General features: G+C 39.0%; 1 long non-coding RNA gene across 2 annotated transcripts in view; it reads right to left on the bottom strand.

Annotated features, from left to right (window-relative positions):
- The window catches only part of LOC121091759, a 166996-nt gene that overhangs the window by 18735 nt on the left and 127335 nt on the right, over positions 1 to 20926 (bottom strand). For both annotated transcript variants that reach the window (XR_005829030.1, XR_005829031.1), the window contains one exon: positions 484 to 577. This is a non-coding gene — a long non-coding RNA (uncharacterized LOC121091759). The remainder of the gene's footprint in view (positions 1 to 483; positions 578 to 20926) is intronic.

Genomic DNA, 20926 nt, shown 5'->3' with positions numbered 1-20926 from the left:
AGCTCTGAGATAGTAGACCATTACTGGAGTAGCATGGTTACTGGGTTTATATAGTGCATATCATCACATATCCAAAGCAACTAAAAGTGCTTTGTGAAGCAATGAGTCAGATCCGGGTTGTACAGTAACCACACACAGGGATTTATGTTTTCAGGAACTATGTGTCCAAGAGCAGCATATTGTTATAGAGGTCTCTGGCACTAAATGTGTTGGGTAGCCACTGGATCAGACTGAACACCTCTAAAGCCACGTGAATAATATTTGGTGTACTACTGTGTACCAGCACAACCCACATAATATTTACTCTCTTGGGCTGCTATGTGATGTGAAGAAATTCCCCACTCTCAACTCAGCTGAACCTCACTGCCTCTCTTGGTAAAGGGCATAACACTAGATTGCCTATTGCACTTGCACAAGAAAATGCACGCTCCCCATACAATCTGTAGGTCAAATAAAGCACACACTCAAATCTTGCTTACCCACCATCAGAAGCCAGAGCTGATCACTCCTCTTCCATTTCCTTCACAAGCTGATTTGCCAGCAAATATCCTTGTTCTTCTGCCATCAGCTCCCCATGCTGGAATAAAAGGAATTTAAATTTGTGCTCAGTGGCATTTCCTCTCCCACTGCAGTTCACACTGGGTTAACCTGATGTTCACGCTGGGTAAACCTATTTCAAACTGGGCATTCCCTGATGGCAAGGCTGGTTGGTGCCTGGTTCACCACAGCCCTGCCCTACCTGCCTTGCTGTGTAGCAAGGTGGTCTGCTCCCTGGACTCCCCAGCTATTGTCCTAGCCATGCTGCCTGGGAGGTAAACCTGGCTCCTTCAGTGTTTCCAAACTGAGACTCTCAAGGAACAGGATCTGGGATTTTTTTTATGCATGTCTTGTTGAAAGTATCACATACCTGTTTTCTTTCCTGATTTGGGATGCAAAATATAACAGTTAGAAATTGCAAAATTGTCTGTGAAAGAGGAAGTGTATTTCCCACACAACTATTTGTCATTGACTGCAAGGGTGGTTTGTACAGCTTGGCTGATAGCCTTAGGAATAATATTTTAGGAATATTTTCCCCATATTAAACTGTAGCACCTTTAAAAAACTGGTTTTTTAAAGGCAGTACAGATTGGACTGTGAACTACTGTTGGGCTGGAATAATGGTCATTTAATATATGTATTCCACAGCAGAGAACAAGTCCTAAATGGGAAGTCCCAGAGTTTCAATCCAATCCCTTGGTCCGCTGGGGAAATGCCCTGTTCCGAAACTTTTGCTGGCACCAGACATTTCCCACTCCGTACCAATGCTGATGCATGAGCCAGTATTTTGCAGTGATGGACATAAGGTCTGCCAGGTCGTCAGCCCTGTTTTCAGTCTAACATTGCCTGCACGTGAGGAAGCCAGTAGTTTGGCATCACCTGTTCTTCCCCTCCACCTTTGATAACAGGCTTAGGCAGAAACAGAAAGGAGCCCTTTACAATCAGTTGTTCCTTTAGGTGAGCATGGTCTTCAGTCCATAAATTGTTTCTACTGCTTTGGCACAGTGCTCCTGTCTGAGCAAGCCACCAGTCTACCACCCTCCCTTCAGAAAGAGCCATTTTGTAAAGGGTACACAGCTGGACTGGCACGTGATTTCAACCACTGCAACAAAATGAGCTCAGCAGGTAGAGGCAGACACCAGTCCAAATTCCCTTTCATTCCCTAAACCAGAACTGGTAACGCTCAGATCTTGAGTCTTCTGATGACATTCAGCACTCAGTGATGCTGCCAGTGGATGGTAAAGGTGCAACAGGCTGAGGGTATGTAACATATACTATGAAAGAGATGGATTAGCCAGAGAGTTTCACACAGCCAGCTCTTCGTAAATCTAGTCATATCCAGCACAATCTACTTCTGTAAATTTCTATTAACAATTTTTATAAGAAATAATGCATTTGCCTGTATTTTACTATGATGTCAAATACATTATTTGACATTATTTTTTTTCTGTTCCAGACTGTTCAGCTAACTCTAATAATCAAATTGCTTTATTCTATCTTCACTTCATTTAATTCACTTCCCATTTCAGGAAAAAAAAAAATCAAGACTAAACATCTACCAAATGTTATTGCTCTGCAACTGAATGTGACGGATGGTCTGAGAAGCACATAAAAATTAAACAAAAAGTGCATTGTTCCCTTCCAGATTTTTCAGCTGGTGTAAATCAGCATAGCTTCACTGATGCCAAGTTGCAGAGATGTACATCAATTGAGAATCTTGCCCTTCATCTTCAGAGAGATATTTTCCCTCCGGTTTAGGTTCTCTGCCTTTTCAGGCTGTTGAAAACTCCAGCCTGTTTTCCTGCCATACTCTGCATTTCACTATAAATTACCACTATTTTGGTTAAGTTCATTACTGGTCCTAATGTGAGAAGAGGTTCTGTGGAGAAGGCACAGAACAGATGTGACTGGTCAGCCACTTTGTCCCAGACCCCATCTGGCTGAGATCCAGGCATTGTAATTTATCAGCGTTTCAGTTTCTGATTTGTAAAATATATCCTTAGCAAAGAGGAATATGCATAGGCTTTGTTCACACTTGCTTCTCAGTTGATTGGGTCCCATGATGCTATAAAACCTATAAAAAACCTATGAAATGAATTATTTTCAATTTGGTTTAAAATGCAGCCTCAAAGGGACTACCACTTTCTATTCAATTTGATCCTCTAGCCCCTTTATTTCCTCTTCTTGAAATTCAGCAGAGCCCACCTACAGCAGGGACCTGGTATCCTCTTCCTACCACCAGGGAAACTGCAAGCATGAGAGGGAAGCAGCCTTTATGAGGTTAAAGCCCAGGACTGCCAGGCTCCTGAAGCCTCTTCTTCAGGCAGCCTCACACACAGGCAGAAAAGTACCTGCAGCCCAGACTCAGGAACACATGTCTGGATGGCCCGTCCACTCCTTCATGCGAAACCACCAGTCCACTCCATGTGAGACAACACTCACTATCTCCAAAGAAGCCAGGAGGCAGCTAGCTCTTAATCACTCATTCATCTCCGAAATGCTGCCTCTAGAATTTTTGTCCTCACTTGCTGTAGCACCATTGGTTGTTTGCCTGCCTTCATCCTTCCCTGCCTCCCTCCTCACGATCCTTTTCTGTCATTTCTCTCCCTCATCTTTAACCACAGCTCCTCCCAAACTGGGCTAATGAAAGCTTTGTTTTCACTATATAAGCCCCGTGTATAATCAAATACATTTAAAAAATAACAAAACTGTGGAACTGACAAGACATGTGTCTACCATCACCCCATATCCAAACACTGAGGTTTGAGCTTGGCTCAGGCATCTCTGAAAATGCCAAATGTGGATTTCCACAAACAGAGAAATGGATCCATAGCTGCTGTAAACAGAATAAAGGTGCATTGTTTAAAGTTGCCTAGCAAATGCACACAGTAAATCGTACATGCCTTGAGAAGAAAGTCGCAGACTTCAGCCGGACAAACACTTATGCACATGTTTAACATTAAGCAAGAGAGAGTCCCACCTTCAAACAGGACACTCACAAGCTTAAAATTAAGTAGCAGCCCAAGTACATAAAGATCAGAAGCCTCAGACTTGTAGGCTCTTTTTGTATTGAAAACTAATCCACATTTAGAACTTAGATATCTCTGTAGTAGTTAAAATCAGGCACCTCCAGACAGACTTCTTTTTTTGCTTTGTTTTACAATTTTTTACAGCTCCCCTGTAACTGAATTCAACAGATTTGCTTAGGTCTACCAGCGCAAGTGAAAACAGAACTTAAGGGATCATCCAGTCTAAGCTAAGGAAAAACACGTATGTAAAATCCAGGATTTCTCACAGGCAGTTTTGAAAGGAAGGGTCAGATTTACAGAGCAAGCACTCAGCCCTGCTCTGGGGTGCCTGGCCACACACAGAACAAATGCCAAGTCACCTTTTATCCTGAGGATCTGACAGAGCTGGACAACAAAACACACTGGCAGCCCCCCAGGAAGCCTTCAGGTACCTTCACCCCACAGTGATGCAGCATCCAGTTTCGGCATTAGCAGAAGCACAGAAGTTGCATGCCCGCCTGCAGAGGGGTCTGGCATATGCTGAGCCCTGGCTTGGTGCAGCTGCATTGCTCATGGCCAGCGAGTTGGCGAGCTTGCAGCTAGCCAGATCGTGACTTCATTGGAGCAGAAGACTGAACCGTAGACACGTCAGGATGAGAAAAGACAATACAAAAGAAATGAATGGTGGTGATGGTGGTGGTGTGAAAATTAATAAGGAAATAAGGAAGCAATGTAACGGAGAATAGAAGTTTAAAATACCAGCTTTCTCCAATTTTTTAATTAGCAGACTTCTCTTTGGGCTTAGGGTGTCACTGTTGGTTTTTTGTTTGGGTGCTGTTGTTTTTTTAATGTTGTTACATCTAATTTTATTTCCAGAACAATCTCCTATATGGTAATAAAACACTTCTGCATTGTTCATTCCTGAAAATGCTAACTTGATTTTTACGGAAGGAAGTGGACCGCAAGAAGCACAACTCTTATTTCACAATAAGTAAAAATCTCCCACTGGGTCTCTGTTCATGATAATATACTATGGGAAAAAAAAAGAACTACAAACATATTACTAGCAGTATAATAAATAGCATGTGCAAAATGTACAGTATAGTAAATACACTATGGGGACTACTTACAGAGTCTCTTCCACTCCATAACCATCATCAACCGTCTTCTGTGGTTTGGCACATCAAATATTTGCTATGTACTTTACCATTTTAAAAGCACTGCAAATCCTTGGCTGGACACCAAACAAATGCTGTACATTACTTTGTCAACTGTTGGCTTTTATATTCAACGTCTGACCTTAACTCCCCCTACAGCTCAATGTGTAGAAACGCCAACAAAATACATGATGCTTATTTCCAGTGGCTTTTATTATTAAATGGGTTTGTCACACTGACGAATCAAAGGATTTCCCTTTAAGGGGAATTCTCAGAGGAAATCTACAACGTTAGGAGACGAGACTTTGGAACTATATTTGACAATCACCTCTTTTAAAGAACTGTTTTGCAAGTTGTGTAAGCACATAAAGCTCTGTTATCTGAAGAATAATGCAGCCCTTTCTGCACTGCTGTGGAAGGGCAGACATAGAAGTGATCCTTACGCATTCCTTAAATACATCACTGAGGAAACTCACACTATACACTAATTAGTAAATGCAATACTAATACATATACACACCCCCAACAGAGCTGTCTGCGCAGGTAAGGGGAGAGAGAAGAGAAATTGTAGGCAGGCAAGATGGGGACACTTATCTTTGCCAAAGGCTTGGCTGGGCCAGGTGGTCTCAGAAGCTGAATTCCAGAGCAACTCCCAACACTAAAGGTAGATCCGTCCATCTCCTAGCAGCCTAGGCAACCTGTAAGGACTTTCTTATTTCTGCCTGCCTCAGACTCACCAAAGGAATCAGCTCCACTATAAATTACAGAATACTATATCTTATCCAAGAATGAGTAGAGGAATAATGAAACAAATAAAAGGAGTCCAGATGAATGGAAATACAGAAGCAAAAGATTGAGATCTTGCTTGTACGTGGATTTAGAAATGAGACTGCTAACAAGGTTGCAAATTGTGGTATCACGCAAATGCCAGCAGAAGGAACAGTGAGTGCCAGCTTACTGAGTACAACCTAGATGGCAGGAGCAATCCATCATGTGTAGTAACCAGATACTGAGACAATGTCAAGTGGCCCTGGCTCTGATCATGGTTCCACCCACGTGTCTGATTTCTTATCAGCACATCTGACATTTTCTGAAAGCTCTAAAAGACTTCCTCTGCTGGCCTGGCCTGGACTCAAGCTGGAATGTGCAACAAGAAGATTCCTTCATGGTACAAGCAAATCCCAAACTTTTCAGTCCATACTTCTTTTTAAGTAAATTTTCTGTAAACAATAAGAATGAATTTGCAGAAACTTAAGGAGGTGGTACAGAGAGGCATGTTTGAAATCAAAAAATACAGTCCAGGTTATATTCTGAAAAATAGTATCAGGAAATCAAAACACACACAGCATACATAAGGATGATAAAAAACCCTATTATTATTGCTATTATATGCCAGTCGTAATGTCCCTAAAAAAACTTGTCAGTTCTCATGGATTTGGGTTCCTATGGAAACCACTTTTATTAAGTACTGGTTTTAAAAAAAAATGTTGTTTAGCATATTGCTGTTCCTCCTAGGTCACTGAGTTTTTCTCTGAGATACATTAACATCTAGTAATAATCGCTTCCGTAGTTCAGCACAAACATTTAGGATTCTGCACTCTTTTATGAGAGAGGGCACGTCTACGCATTACATTAGCAAAGCCTTTACCTCACTGTCCTAAAATGGTTTTCATGTAGAATAGAGGCTCTAGGGCATCTCGATGGCTCTATTTGTACTCAATTTCAGTTTTTCATCAGAAAGTGCATCCATAGCTAGTGCATGTCTAGAGCATTTAAATTTTCCCTACCCTATGTGATATAACCTCTTTCCTAAAGGTCAGTTGAAACGTAAAGTCTCTCCTTCCCTTCACCTCAGTCTGTATTTAGACCTGCATAGACAACTGTCTATTTGTTGAAATAACACCTTGTAGAAATGTGGCCAACTGTTTACAGATTGATAAATATGCACCAAAGACTGACCCCAAGTCTTGGTTTCAGTTATTTAATTCAAGGAAAGTAGCCACTCTATCACTCTTCTGTTAGCAGATTGATTACAAATGGACTCTTGCCAATGCTAAACTGATCCAGTTTGAGGATGGATGTTAAGTCCAGACATTTCTTTCAGGAGACTGTTTTCTTCTGTGCCAGCAGCTAAGCTTTCATCTCCAAAAAATATGTGAATGTCCAGAGTTCAGTGTTGCAAGGATAAGATATGAATTCAGAACCAAATATTACCTGACACTGCAATGCGTGACTGAAACAAAAAAGCCACCAAAATTCAAGTAATAGCTTTTGAGAAGTAGAACTTGAAAGCCACCTCCAACCGTGTTAGCACTGAACCCTAATGATGGTCCACGTCTAATGAACATTGTCTCTTATTTCATGTACAATTAAATATGTCTTCAGCACGTTACAGTGACTTCCACAGTCTTTTGAGAAGGACTTCTCGTTTCACACTTCAATATGTCAATAACTACCCAGCATTACTGTCGCAGGAAGGGAGCCCTCAAACCACTTCCTAGCTTCTCTGCAGTCCTTCTGCAGGCAATTTTCCAGAAAGGCTTTTGACTCTCCTAAAGTCTACTGTCTTAGTTAAGCAACAGCAAATATAACCAACAGCACGAGACTGCAAAAAGTAAAAGGAAACTTTGAAGACCACTAGATTTTGAGGTCCAAAAAGACATATGATTCTATAATACAGGCCACAGAGTTCCATCCAGGTACTTTTGCACTGAGCCATATCATTTCTGTTTGAATAAAATATATCTTCCATAAAGGCATTTAGTCTTATTCAGAAATGTCGAGAGCGAATTCACTTCTCTCCTGGGTAGTTTGTTCCAGTGGTTTACGCCAACAACATTTCCAGAGCTTACAGAATGAAGAGATGTTTTCTTCATTTATATAATTCCAACCTTCATCTATGTGGACTCAAATTCATTAAAGTCAACAGACCTCAGTCATCACTGATTTAAGCCAAAAACTTTAAGTTCTATTGACTGGCTTTATTTTTAATACCACAGAACAATTTTTTTCAAGACAAAACCCCCCCCCAATACTTGTTTGACAGGGAAGAGGAAGATGCGTACCAATTTCTCACACTGCACTGACTCTATTAGATAAGGACTGAAGAGGTTTGGGTGTATAGGCAACATGGTAAATGTCGGTCTTCAAGAAATCACCCCAAAAGACATGGCCATATCTCACTGGCAAACAAACTCACGATGGGTTGAGTACAGCTTGCAAAGAAGGTCAACCATCTGTTAAAGAACTGGATGATCTAGATGTGGAGGTTAGCATGGAACAGGGTGGATGATTGTTCTCAGTGCAAGATCACCCTTTTCCTTTTTGAAAAACCTCTTCTCACCAACCCACTTATTCAGGTGAACTGATTTTGCATTGTCTTTTTCAATATTTTCTTGCAACCACCGTCTCCATTCATTACATTGTAAAATATGGATGTCACAGTCTCTTCAGATGTTTGCAATAAATCCGTTACAATAAATGCATGACGGGGTGTGTTCATCATAACTGCATTCAGCAGTATGCATTAGGAACAACTCAGCATCTCCCATCACAAAAACTGCTACAGTGGCAGTCAACTTCTGCTTGTCTTTCACATCTCGCCTGAAAACAAACAGAACTGGCATTGCTTCCCAGTGTAACAACCCTTCTCTCCCATCAGCCAAAAGCTTCAGTGCAGCTGAGAAGGGCAAGAGTTAAAGACTGGATGGTACTTGCAGGATATAAGAACAGGAGCACAGGGAAGCAAAGGCTCATGAGCAAGAACAAGTGGAACAAAGAAGAGGACTGTGAGGAAAAGGAATCTAAAAACCAAAGTAACCAATAACAACATCTTTATCTGAGTTTGTCAGATCAGCCTGTCAAGTACCCTATTGTAGGCTACAATGTTATTCCTATGAGATTACGTATATAGATATATATATATAAAACAGGAAAACAACCCTTTGGGGTCTTTCTGGAGGATGGTAAACACTACTAGAAGGTGTAGTATGTCTGGGTTAATGGAGAAAATTAGTAGTAGAGACCAATATTGCAAATAGGCTCCACCCTGTCTACTATGGAAGTAATATTATTAAGCATTTCTTCTGGCACCTCATAAAACTGTTCTGCTGGGAATCGGCTTGAGAAGAGCAACTTTTAACACATTAGCTGCCATTCTACTGAGTACTTCTCATCGAAAATTCACAGAATCGCTTGCACAAGCTAAATCACACTTTCCCATTCTTCTCAAGGGAAAACCTTGAACACTTTCATATTAGGACTGGCCTTTGTCTACACTTCGGTATGAAGTGGAATAAGAGGAATACCCTGATGTTGAATGTAAAATCAGTGCTTGGAACTCTAGAAATTTCCTTGCCATTTTGCCGTTACACACTAGGTGGCAGCAAGAAATTCATTTCAAACATTCGCTCTCATTAACTCCGCGTTACCTGCTACTAACTGTGAAGTATGTGGGCTTGGTTATTCCAACTATTTGATAGTAGTGTCTACAAACACTTCTACCCTCACACTGTTCTCCTATCACCCATGACCCTAAACTCTGTTGTTAGCTCTGTTCATAACGACCAAGTACCTACTGCATTACATACACAGCCATGCAAAAAATACATCTAAGGTAAATGCAGATGTCTAAGGTGTGCCAAGCACAGCCCTTCTAGTGATCATGTATCAATAGAAAACGCATTCATTAAGTCTTACTTTATTACGTAGCCCTTTCTTCCTATTCGCTTTGGTTTTTTTCTAGCAACTTTCTTCTTTCTTAATGTGATATTTTTCCTTTCTGATATATCCTAGTTTTAGGATCTGCAGTCTTTAGTAGTGTAAAAAATGTCTTTTTTTTTTTTTTTTTATTTCCCCCCACCGATGATGTTCTATAATTCATATGGCCCAAAGTACAAACCGGAGAGCCGTTCAAGGAAGATTTTGCAAGTTCCTGAGTACCTTTTGTCAGGATTTTTCTGCCTTTAAATTCAAGTAAAAAGTGGGTTTTGTTATTACAGAAAAATTTACCTAATTTTAACTTATTGATCAGTGAACAGTGGAAAAATTCAGATCTTTAGTCTATATCTCCAGTTAATTAGTATCTGTGGAACATTCACGATTTCTGCTGATAGGAGAAACTGCTCCAAGGATTCCTAAGACCAAAGCAGTGCTCTAAAAATTGAAGGTTATGAACCAAGCTTTTACACATACAAACAGCAACAGACTCTATGGATCAAAGGAGAACACATATAATGCACATGGGCCATAGTGCCTTATACGAATTCAAAGGATAAAACAAGCTGAAGAGCACCCAGAGCATACCCTCAGAGCTGGCACGCCTCTGGAGCAACACTCCCCAAGCTGCAAGTGAGCCAGAGCTGCAACAACATCACTCCACCTAATCTGAAGTAACGTGACTAAAGCACACTGAGTAAAAAAAAAAATCTAAGAAACTGTAACAAAGATACCCATATATACATCTATTTTTACCTATCCACCTCCTGTATGGATTAAACTTCCTGAAAGAGAACACAGATTTTAACTATACAGCCCTTAAAGTGATGTAAGTGTGTATACTTTATTGCATATTTCCATTGCCCTTTTTAAAATAATTTTCTTCAAACAGTTAGCAATGTATTTTTTCAAGTGTATTGCTAAAACAAGACTATTCAGGTCTGTTTGAAAATGCTCATTTAATGCTTTAACATCTCAGAACAAATATGCTGCTTCACAGTGGCCAGACGTTGCACTTGACATTACAAGGACACACAGCTATTACAACGTCTTGTTTGGGACGCATGCAATACACAAGTATACAGAAAATCTGGCTTTCTATCTAAAGCTTGTTAGTGTTTTTCCCCTCAGAAATACATATTTGTCTTCCAAAAAAAACATCTCACAAGATTAATGAATATTCTCTTTGTTAAAAACTTTCATATTCTCTGTTCAAGAGGAACAACTTCCAGCTCGTAATTAATCTGCGCTATGGTTCAAGGACAGAATTATTTACTTACAATCTTGGAATGCCGGAGATTGAAAACACATTTTCATCAGGTTACTAACAATAATGAGAGGGGTGGTGAGGTCTGAAGAACTCAGGTGAAATTCTTAAAATAGCCACCAAAAAATGTGTTTGTCTCCTTTTCTCTTATTAAAGTTGAAGTTTTCACTGAGCTTCAGTAAGTCCGTCTCACCCTAAATAAACCTACAATGACCCCTCAAATTACCTTTTTTTGGTTTGTTTGTTGGAAGCAGTCGCAATGTTCTCGTTAATACTAAGAAAAGTGCAGCATCACATTATGTGTTTAGATGGACATCTATTCTTTTCCTCAGGAATATTATTTCCAGCATAACATTTTAGAGATCCTGCACTTACTCTTTTCTATTCACTAAGTTCTGAAGAGATTCTCATTTAACCTGCTTCTGAATAGCTGAAGAATGAATTGCACTTTTAACTTTTCCAGATAGCAATTCCTAGCTTAAATATTATTATTTTTTTTTATCTGTTACATACAGCATTCACTTCAGAAAGCAAACACCACAGGAACAAAAATCCCTCTCCGCAATCTAATTACAGGAAACAAATTCCTGAGGCCAAGAATTCACACTCTTATTGTCTTCCTGGCAGGACAGGCAGATGTTGTCATGATCTAAAACCTTCGCACCTTCTTCTGGTAAACTACAGGCAAAAGATGGAAGTACAGATGTCATTTTTATTTGTCATCATGGGAGACAAATCCTAGCAGTTCCAGTAAATTGCCGTCCACTTCGGGGGAGACCAGGAGTTTTTATTAACCTACTTAAGCTGCAGACCATGCAAGGAGAAGCACGGACCTGCTACAAGGATGCCTCACCCAGGATATCTCTAAGACTGTCAGTTTTCCACTGATGCAGCACAAAACAGTGGGACTGAGGGGGAGAACCAGGGCCAAGAGGTTCAGCCAGCATCACATCTGCTCAGAGAGCAGAAAGCTGCGTCAGACCTTTCCAAATTCCCAACCAGTTCTGCACTTGGTACAGAGCCTTCCCCCACCAAAGTGAGCAGATCTGAATTGGAACAGGATGAAGCTATAAATTACGTGATTTGTAAACTCAGCCAAATAATGTAAACTTGATAGTCTCTTTCCCTTCACACATATTTTTAAACCAATTCACCTTGAATATGTTCAGATATTGTTTATATGTGCTTTCCATGAACACTCAAGCAATCATATGGTGCAAATACTATAAATAAGTGGGCTTCTGAACTGATGCACAAGTATTCATAGGAACCATATTTTGAAAATACATGATGAACAACAGTGCCAGGCACTCAAAAGTTTATCCAATTTGGTAGCAGAAACTGTGTTTACTGTGTACCAGAAATTAACCTACTAGAGTTAAGCTCCAGTTTCAAATTTATCTGACTCAATATTCCCAGGGAAATTATCAATTATCAATCAATTTTAGAGTAATTTTCTGATTATAAAAATTGGTTTAATCTGAAAAATGAGTAATTTGAAGTAACAACTTTGTCCTTATACTGAAGTGAGAATCTACATTTATCAAGTAATTTATTCATTGCAAAATTACACATTCTGTTCTTCCAATACATATCACACAAAGAGACTCAATTACTAGAATTATGGCTTGAGAAGAAACCTTGTCTGATCTCAGCTTCCAGTTTCAGCGAAATCACTTAGTCAAACATAGGACTTCAACATACAGGCTATCATTAGGATAATGTCACATATCAAAGAAAACAGATGTAGTCTGCATAAACCACTTAACCTAACAATACATCTTAAAATAAAAAGAATTCAGGCAGCTTAAAAAAACCAAGTGAAATGACACCATTGAAATAATAGGCTGTTCTGGACAGAAAAGGCTATTACAAATTTTTGAAGGACATAGTTATTAGAGAGTATAAATACTGTAGGCACAACATTTTTGATAACTGATATGAAATGTTGCAAGAAAATAGAAGTCTATAATTTGGATTGCAGTCTGAGACTGAGTTACTTTAAAAACTATGACACAAAGAATCTTGTAGTATTAACTGTGAATTCCTTTGCCCTATTCAAGTACATGTAGCGAATCAGATTCATCAGTACAGTTGACTTACAACAGGGCTGAAATAACACTATTTTTCTGAAGAACAGCACTTTCAACCAACTCAAAAAATAGTGAATATGGAAACAAGCATTATTTTTCAAACTATAAGACATCATAAAAGATTTAAATATTTTAAACAGCAGTGAGCCTTTACTTATTTGGTGCCTGATACAACTCACATATGTTTTTAAATTAATTTTGCCTAGACCTTTTTATATTCAAGGGGTACGAATATTGTACAAAATCAAATAAAGATTGAGCTGCAGGCACAAAAGTAAAACATAAAGACCATACAGGTATTAATTTCAGAAAATGCAAGTATTTCCTAACAGGAGACTTGACAATGAGATAATAATTGAAGAAACTATTATGGCCATGGAATGATTCACAAACATTTCATGTTTTCCTTCAGTCTCCAGCTCTTAAGAGTCCTGTGGTTACTAAAGAATAGGAAATTTCATTTCAGACAAAATAACTAGATCTCCAGCTTTCACAACTACGAAACAAGCTTCACAACATGAAAAGAATGTAAGAATTAGAAACCAGAATGAAGTAAAATTAAATAATAATATATTGCTAGGAGAAACATCCTCATATTTATATCGAGACAAACTTGATTCATGGCTTTAATGTCTGCTACACAGGTTGCTTTCAACTGATTAAGCAACTTCCATTTCATATAGTATTGTATCATATAATCATAGAATGCTTTGGGTTGGAAGGGACCCTAAAGATCAGCCAGTTCTCTGCGCACAGGCAGGAACACCTCCACTAGACCAGGTTGCTCAAAGCCCCATCCATCTTGGCCTTGAACACTTCCAGGGATGGGGCATCCACAGCTTCTCTGGGCAACCTGTGTCAGCGCCTCACCACCCTCACAGTGAAGAGCTTGTTCCTTATATCTAATCTAAATCTACCCTCTTTCAGTTTAAAGCCATTCCCCCTTGTCCTATCACTACATGCCCTTGGAAAGAGTCCCTCTCCAGCTTTCTTCAGGCCCCCTTTAGGTACTGGAAGGCTGCTGTGAGGTCTGCCTGGAGCTTTCTCATCTCCAGGCTGAACAACCCAAACTCCCTCAGCCTGTCTTCATAAGGGAGGTGCTCCAGCCCTCCGATCACATTCACGGCTCCTCTGCATCTGCTCCAAAGGTCCATGTCCTTATTATGCTGGGGTCCCCAGAGCTGGATGCAGTACTCCAGGTGGGGTCTCACGAGAGGAGAGAGGGAGAATCACCTCCCTCGACCTGCTGGCCACACTTCTTTTGATACAGCCCAGGATGCAGTTGGCTTTCTGGGCTGCAAGTGCACATTACTGGGCCATGTTGAACTTCCTGTCAACCAAAACTCCCAAGTCCTCCTCCTCAGTGCTGCTCTCAATCCATTCTGCACCCAGTCTGTATTTGTGCTTGGTATTGCCTCAACCCATGTGAAGAACCTTGCACTTGGCCTTGTTGAACTTCACAAGGTTCACACAGGCCCACCTCTCAAGCCTGTCAAGGTCCATCTGGATGGCATCCCTTCCCTCCAGTGTGTCAACTGCACCACACAGCTTAATGTCATCTGCAAGCTTGCTGAGGGTGCACTCAATCCCACTGTCCATGTTGCTGACAAAGATGTTGAACAGTGGTGGTCCCAGTACAGACCCCTGAGGAACACCATTATCATTAATATAGCAGTATTTCTTGAAAGCCAGTGTTTAACAAAAGTTAGAGCACATACTAGACAGCTTTATTTTACATATAGTTTTAAATTATGTAAATATAATTTTAAAATAAAGACTTTATTTTCACTACAGTACAAAGGTTCTTCTCATTAATTCTTATTTGAGGAAAGCATGATATAGAACAAAATTACACAACACAGAGCACTGTCTAATGTCCAAGTGCATCTGCACTGAGTTATTAATGCAAGCACTGTGGAATTATTACTCGATGTATCAGAAAAGCTTCATTAAAATTAGGAGCTGAAAAAAAAAATCTATGTATTATGGCATCTGTGCATGATTGTATCTATATTAACAGCCCTATCCTTTAATTGAAACCCTCACACAGTAATGCCTTACTCTGCAAAAGTACCAGAAAAATTACTGGATCTATCTACAAAACTGGAAAATACTCTAGCACTATTGAAGTCAATGTCTGTTTATCCAGCAGCTTAAGTGGAGCCAGGGAAAGTAACATTTATGAAAATTAGCAATAGATAGATCCCTTCATATTAAACATTTTAATATCACACTTTTTGCGTTCAGTTCACTAAAACGTGTAACTTTGCTGTTGCTAGGAAAGAAACAAAGTATCAGCTCCATCTTATCTGAGGTGACTAAATTAAATAAATAAGTCGATAGGCAAATAAATAAATTGATAAATAAATGCTGAAATATTTCAAGCCACGTCATATCAAGGCAAATCCAGAGACTATTCTGATAAATATGCAAATCCAAACATCCCAATCTATAATGGCCATTTTAAAAATACGTAGTTCAAGTGCTAGGCTTGAGGGAACAGAAAGTAAGCAAAGAAAAAACATGAGATGAAAGAAATGCAATTAAAAAAAAATTGTAAACCAGCCAAAATTATATAGTCCTAATTGAATGAGCACAGGAAAGATATTATAACAGATAGGCATGTACTATTAGAAGCAACATACTTCATTTGTACAAAGTGTTCCCTTAGCTTGTCAGCGTGTAAAGAACAAACACCAACCAGGAGTTTTATTCACCAGATAAGGAATTCTCTTATAGTTGAACTGGATTACCCACCAAATGAAGAATTTGATCCAAGAAGGTGAAGATACTTGGAAACCAGATGAGTAAAATGAGAAGAACAACGTTAAAATACTTTAATTATACTCAAGGAAAAAAAATCATAATAATAAACAAGGGAAAAGGTAGAGAAATAAACACTAAAATGGCTAATATTCTCTCAAAACCGATTTCCTCACTAAGGAAACAATTTGAACATTAGCTAGATATTTTTGCTATAAGATAGGTATAAAACTGTGTAGAAAAAAGCGACTGCCAACAGTTTACTTTCAAACTAGAACATGCCTGAGATGGCCTCAGCACAGTCGCAGTCATTAATAACTCGGTGGAATGGGAAACAGTCCTAAAACCTGGGCAAAGCACAGAAAGAGACTGCAAGCAATTTGAAATAGAAGATTCAAAGTAAGTGTGATAAATTAGGGGTGGGGGGTGGGGGGAGCAGACAGGGAATAAAATACTCTAGATGAAACTTTGTAAAGTGCAAAGTTCTGCAATTAGAAGAGAAACTCAAATATACAGTATGAAAAAGGGAAGCCTGGAAAAGAAAGGACTGGGTAATTTGGATCACAGACTGAATATGAGTCAACTGCAGACCAAGGTTTCAAAACAGAATAATATGATTCTGTGTTTATTAAAAAGAACGCTCTACATAAAACATGGAAGGAAATTATCCCACTCTACTAATGACTGGTAAAGCCTCTGCTACATCTATTTTTGTCTCTCAATTTTAAGAAAGATGTTGTAAACTGGAAAGTGTCCTGAGGAGAACAAAGAACAAGGGGAAATTTATAAAATGTGACCTATCAGAAAAAAAAACAGAAGACTGAAGACAGAATGATAAATATCAGCCAATGTTGACTTTAAAAATTATAAGTCATCACTTACCCTGTTTCCACCAAAGGATGGCAAGAAGTAATCAGATTCGTGTGTGACAGACGACTTAGATGTTAAGAAAAGCCTTTCTAGCTGTTAGAATAAAGCTTACACAGAAGACAGACCCCTTTAAGGTGGGTGCAAGAAGGCTGGTAAGGGAAGTAACCACAGCATTACTGTGTTACAAAGCAAAAATTTTCAGCTGAAAATGAATTAAGTAAAATAAATTTAATGGAGAAAGAAGGACAGAGATTCTGGCTGTCTAGCAAATAGCCTCTTTCACTCACAGTTTCAGTCTGCAACGTTAAATACTGATGGCCAATTCCTTTGCCACTTAAAACAGGTGCAGCTGCAATGGCTTAACATTTTTCTGGGTCTGTATCATCAGGTGGCATCAGACCTTGTCCTTTGTCTATGAAATGAAAAGTGAGAAATGTTTTAAAAAGATACACCTGTGGACAACATCAGATGATAGCCTTGTACCAGTGGCTGACTCTCTTCCCTCTTAACAGAGTTAAGATTCACAAGAGGCTGTGCTTCTACATCAGAGAAGTACCCTACTAGGTTTTTAACTATCTTTTACTCTCCGCTACAACTGTGGGTACATCTAGCAATCTTCCTCCTGTCCTTCCATTACACAGACCATCCAGGTTTACGGTGGTCTGTAGCAAGCAAATACATCAGACAGGAAGATAACAGTATCAGCAAAAGATGTGCTAACACTTACTGAATGAGGCATAAGGCTATTAAATCTGTAACGCTGCAGCTGCATGAGAAATATTTATTTGCCTCCATTTTGGTATTCTGGCCAAGCAGATCTCTTTGGATTAGTAAATAGTCTCATTAAAATGAGCTGGTTTTCTTAGCAGCTGATTTTAAAGTTTCATCTTGTGAGGAAATTCTCTTGTTGTTTTGCAGATAAAAATCAAATATATTTCAAAAAGACTGTCTACATCCATGGGGGCAGAATAATATTTTGACAGAAGAAATGCCAATGTTTCTCTGCTTGGTTCTCGGCCAAAGTCACTCACCAAGGTATGGGAGGTGCTGGGGGAAGGTCAGGCCTTTGGATTTACGTGCATTTTGGCTGTTTCTTCTTGGCTTGAGAAGGTTATTTAGGAACTATTAGCTTCAATGAACACAGATATTATCTATGATTCTCTTTGGGTAATTGGTTTGCTTAGTGCTCTGACTAATGTGGAAATTCTATTTTTTTTTAAGGAGATAATGGTCGACAGTCTGACCAGCGCTGATCTCTTCTCTGGGCAGAAGTGTGTTGCAATTCGGAAGTAAAGCCATTATCAGTCTATGCACAGCAAGTAGTATCATCGTGAGGTGATTCACCTTCTACACAAGAGCTATAGATAAGATTGATTTTCATGTTACTGCTCCACTCTTCAGACTGCAGAGCATGGTATTGGTCAGCTGCTGCTCAGCCTCCAACCTGAGGTGCCCCAGGGTGGCACCTGGCTCGTTCTTCTGACACATTACAGGATCTGAGTGCCCAAACTACAGGACTATAAAAGCCTTACTCAAAAACTCAGCTGCCTGGCATGCAGTCCCACCCTGCCCCAACACAAAACCTCCATCTGTCCCCATTTGACCCAGTACATTAGAAAGGATGAGAGGGTTTTTGTCAGATGCCTCACCAGATGCTGCCAGATGTTGTCAGATGCCTTGCCAGAGTTTACCCTGCAGCTGTTGGGCTGTCACAGCTCCTTCTCTAACCTATTCCCGTGGTGCAGCTACATCCCACCCCTCTCTTGGAGCAGCTTCTCCAGTTCCAGCCAAAGCAGAAGCTTTGAGTAACAGACAGCAAAATTTCGGGCATCGAAGTGCAACACAGGCACAACAGCAACAGACAAAACAGACTGACAATTTCTTAAAGCATTCCACCTAAAAGCAGGAAATGACTATAAAAAAGCACTGAAGCACTGCATCAGCAAAAGGTTCAGAGATAAAATAAACACTGTAAACATAATACAGCCTTTCATAGTAGGAGAAAGACCGAGGGAGGAGGAACAGTACAGCCTTTGCTGTTTTGACTGGCATCACTGCTTGTCTCGCTCTGACAGGTTGCCAGGTTAAGGTTTTGTTTTGAATCAGTCATTTCCCTTTGAACAGTGGCAACTGTTACCATTGTTACCCTGTTACACTGAATATAAAACAAAATTTCCACCAGCAGCTTTCCTGCCATATGTTTATTCTAGGAGGCAGCAGGCATCTAGGATTTGGTAGCAATCACAGTGAGGAAATATTTGCAGGACCTGTCTCAACAAAATAATTACCTCGATCACAGTTATATCATACAGAAGAAGACACTGAATTCACAACTGTTGTTCATGTGATCTAACATAAGAGATCTAACAATGTCAGGATTTTATTTTCTCTTTAATTGAAAGGTTATTATTTCAAGAATCATCCCTCCAAAGTGTAAAGCATACACTTTAAGTATTAGTCCTGAAACTCTATTGAGCATGTTTTAACTGCAAAATTATTTAACGAATTTTCTTGAAATACTTTCTGATTTTTCTCCACAATAAATCTAGCCACATCCTGGTGAAAGCAGTTATACATAGAAAAGTGATATGAGGGTCTTTAAACAAGTTTTCATAAGGTTTTCATATTAGCACAGCTTTAATTACAAAGACGTTTCTTAATGTCTCCAAAACTATCATGATTTCCAATTACTTATGGAAAACCTTTTATAAGACTCCTATTTACTTACACTGTAGTTTTTCTTCCTAATCTTTTAGACATGAAGAACTAGCTACATTAAAATCAATGAAATCTCTCTATAAGAATACCTTTACAGTTAAATCAGACTATCACTACAGTGCTTAGCAGTTCAATAAAACAGTTCAATAATGAGTCACCTCTCTTTGCCTAAATTCCTAGAATTAATGCCAAATCACCAGTGAACAGATTTACTTAAATATTTGGTAAGATAGCTAGAAGTTACTAGAAGTAGTTGAGAATACACTACCCATATGGTCTCCTGGACTTAAAAAAGCTGAAGTCTGATGTAATGTTACAGGCATCAGATGATAGTTTATTAATAACAGCTTGTATTTTTGAAAGAACCTAGAAGAGTTAGATTCCAAATCCAAATGCCCTTTAAAGGGAAATTGTTGCTAAATCCCATAGGTTCTTTTGAAATCCCAGTCTTCATTAAAAAGTAGGAGAGGAGAAAGATACATCATTCTGACCTTAAAAGGAATCTACTGTCAATAATGCCAGCTGCTTGATATTGAATGAATGTTGGGTTTTTTTATGAATGAGAATAAGTGGTCTTCTTCAATCCTAGAATTTAGCTAACATTCAAATTCACTTTCTTGTAGGAAAATGAACTACTTATATCTAAGTATGGTAGCTTGTTTATTTATTATTCTGCAGGTAGTTATATCTAACTACTTTTGACTTGTTAAGCTGCACTTCACTTTTTGGACATTAACAGTTTATGTGTGTGAAATTTATGTCATGGTAAGACAATTTTTACAAATTTAATAGACCAGAATGTGAAGAAAGTAGAGCTTTTAGAAGGTAAGACAAACAAAGCAAGGGTAGGGGTGTTGAGCCTTTCATGAAATATAAATGTAGGGTATCATTACAAAAATAAATATACAAGAGAAAAAAAAAAAAAAACCAAAACCAAACAAACAAAAAAAAAAACCCACCAGTGTAATTAGCCAAAATTCATTGTTATGGCAATGGATCTGCCCCAGTAGGGTTTACCTGCCCTTGGTTTAACAAGTAATTGGTCATTTCTCAGTGTCAAGTGATTTCTCTGGGCATGCAAGTTGTTTCCTTCAGTGTTTCAGCTGGAGGAACAAGCTATTAAGAAAAATGACTAGGAAAACAGATTAAAAAATAGAGGAAAAGATTGCATCAGAAGGGGGCCCATCTCCACTTTTCATGGAAAACAATACAAGACAGGAACTCTTTTTTTCCCTATTTACCTCCCTTCACCTCTATGTATTTGTTTTCAAGCTTCCTGAGTATCACAAAAAGCACCACAGAAAAAAAAATAAGAGGAGGTAAGAGGAAGAACATGTAATAGATGTTAAGATATGCACAGAAAAACACACAAGTGAAAAACACACAAATTATATTCAAGGGGTTTGAGTTGTTTTCTTTTATTGGCTTGGGCTAAAGACTAACAAGCTTTTCATTACATCACATTATGTGTAATTAAAGCATCTTAAATTTGCAGATACTGAACAACTGATGTGGTGAAGCAAGTTGTTGGAAAATATGTATAAAGATGTTTGGACTGAAGAATTTGTATCTTTTCACTAAATAATGTTCAGTTTAATAAAATCTGACAGCTTCCTTATTAAAACTATGAAGTGATGTAGGACATCCTGCCTCAAGAACCCCTCAAATGTAAAATAAACAGTACGTAAAGAGGACACACTTCCCCCTCTCAACCAAATGTTCCCATCTTTTGGCTGAAACAAAGAAGCTCTATAAAGTTAGCTACATGTCTCAATAATCAAGGGAAGGAATTGGAAA

The sequence above is a fragment of the Falco naumanni genome, chromosome 7, assembly GCF_017639655.2.
Source record: "Falco naumanni isolate bFalNau1 chromosome 7, bFalNau1.pat, whole genome shotgun sequence".
NCBI lineage: Eukaryota > Metazoa > Chordata > Aves > Falconiformes > Falconidae > Falco > Falco naumanni.
The sequence above is the reverse complement of the archived record's forward strand: the minus strand, read 5'-3'. Positions and strand labels throughout refer to the sequence as shown.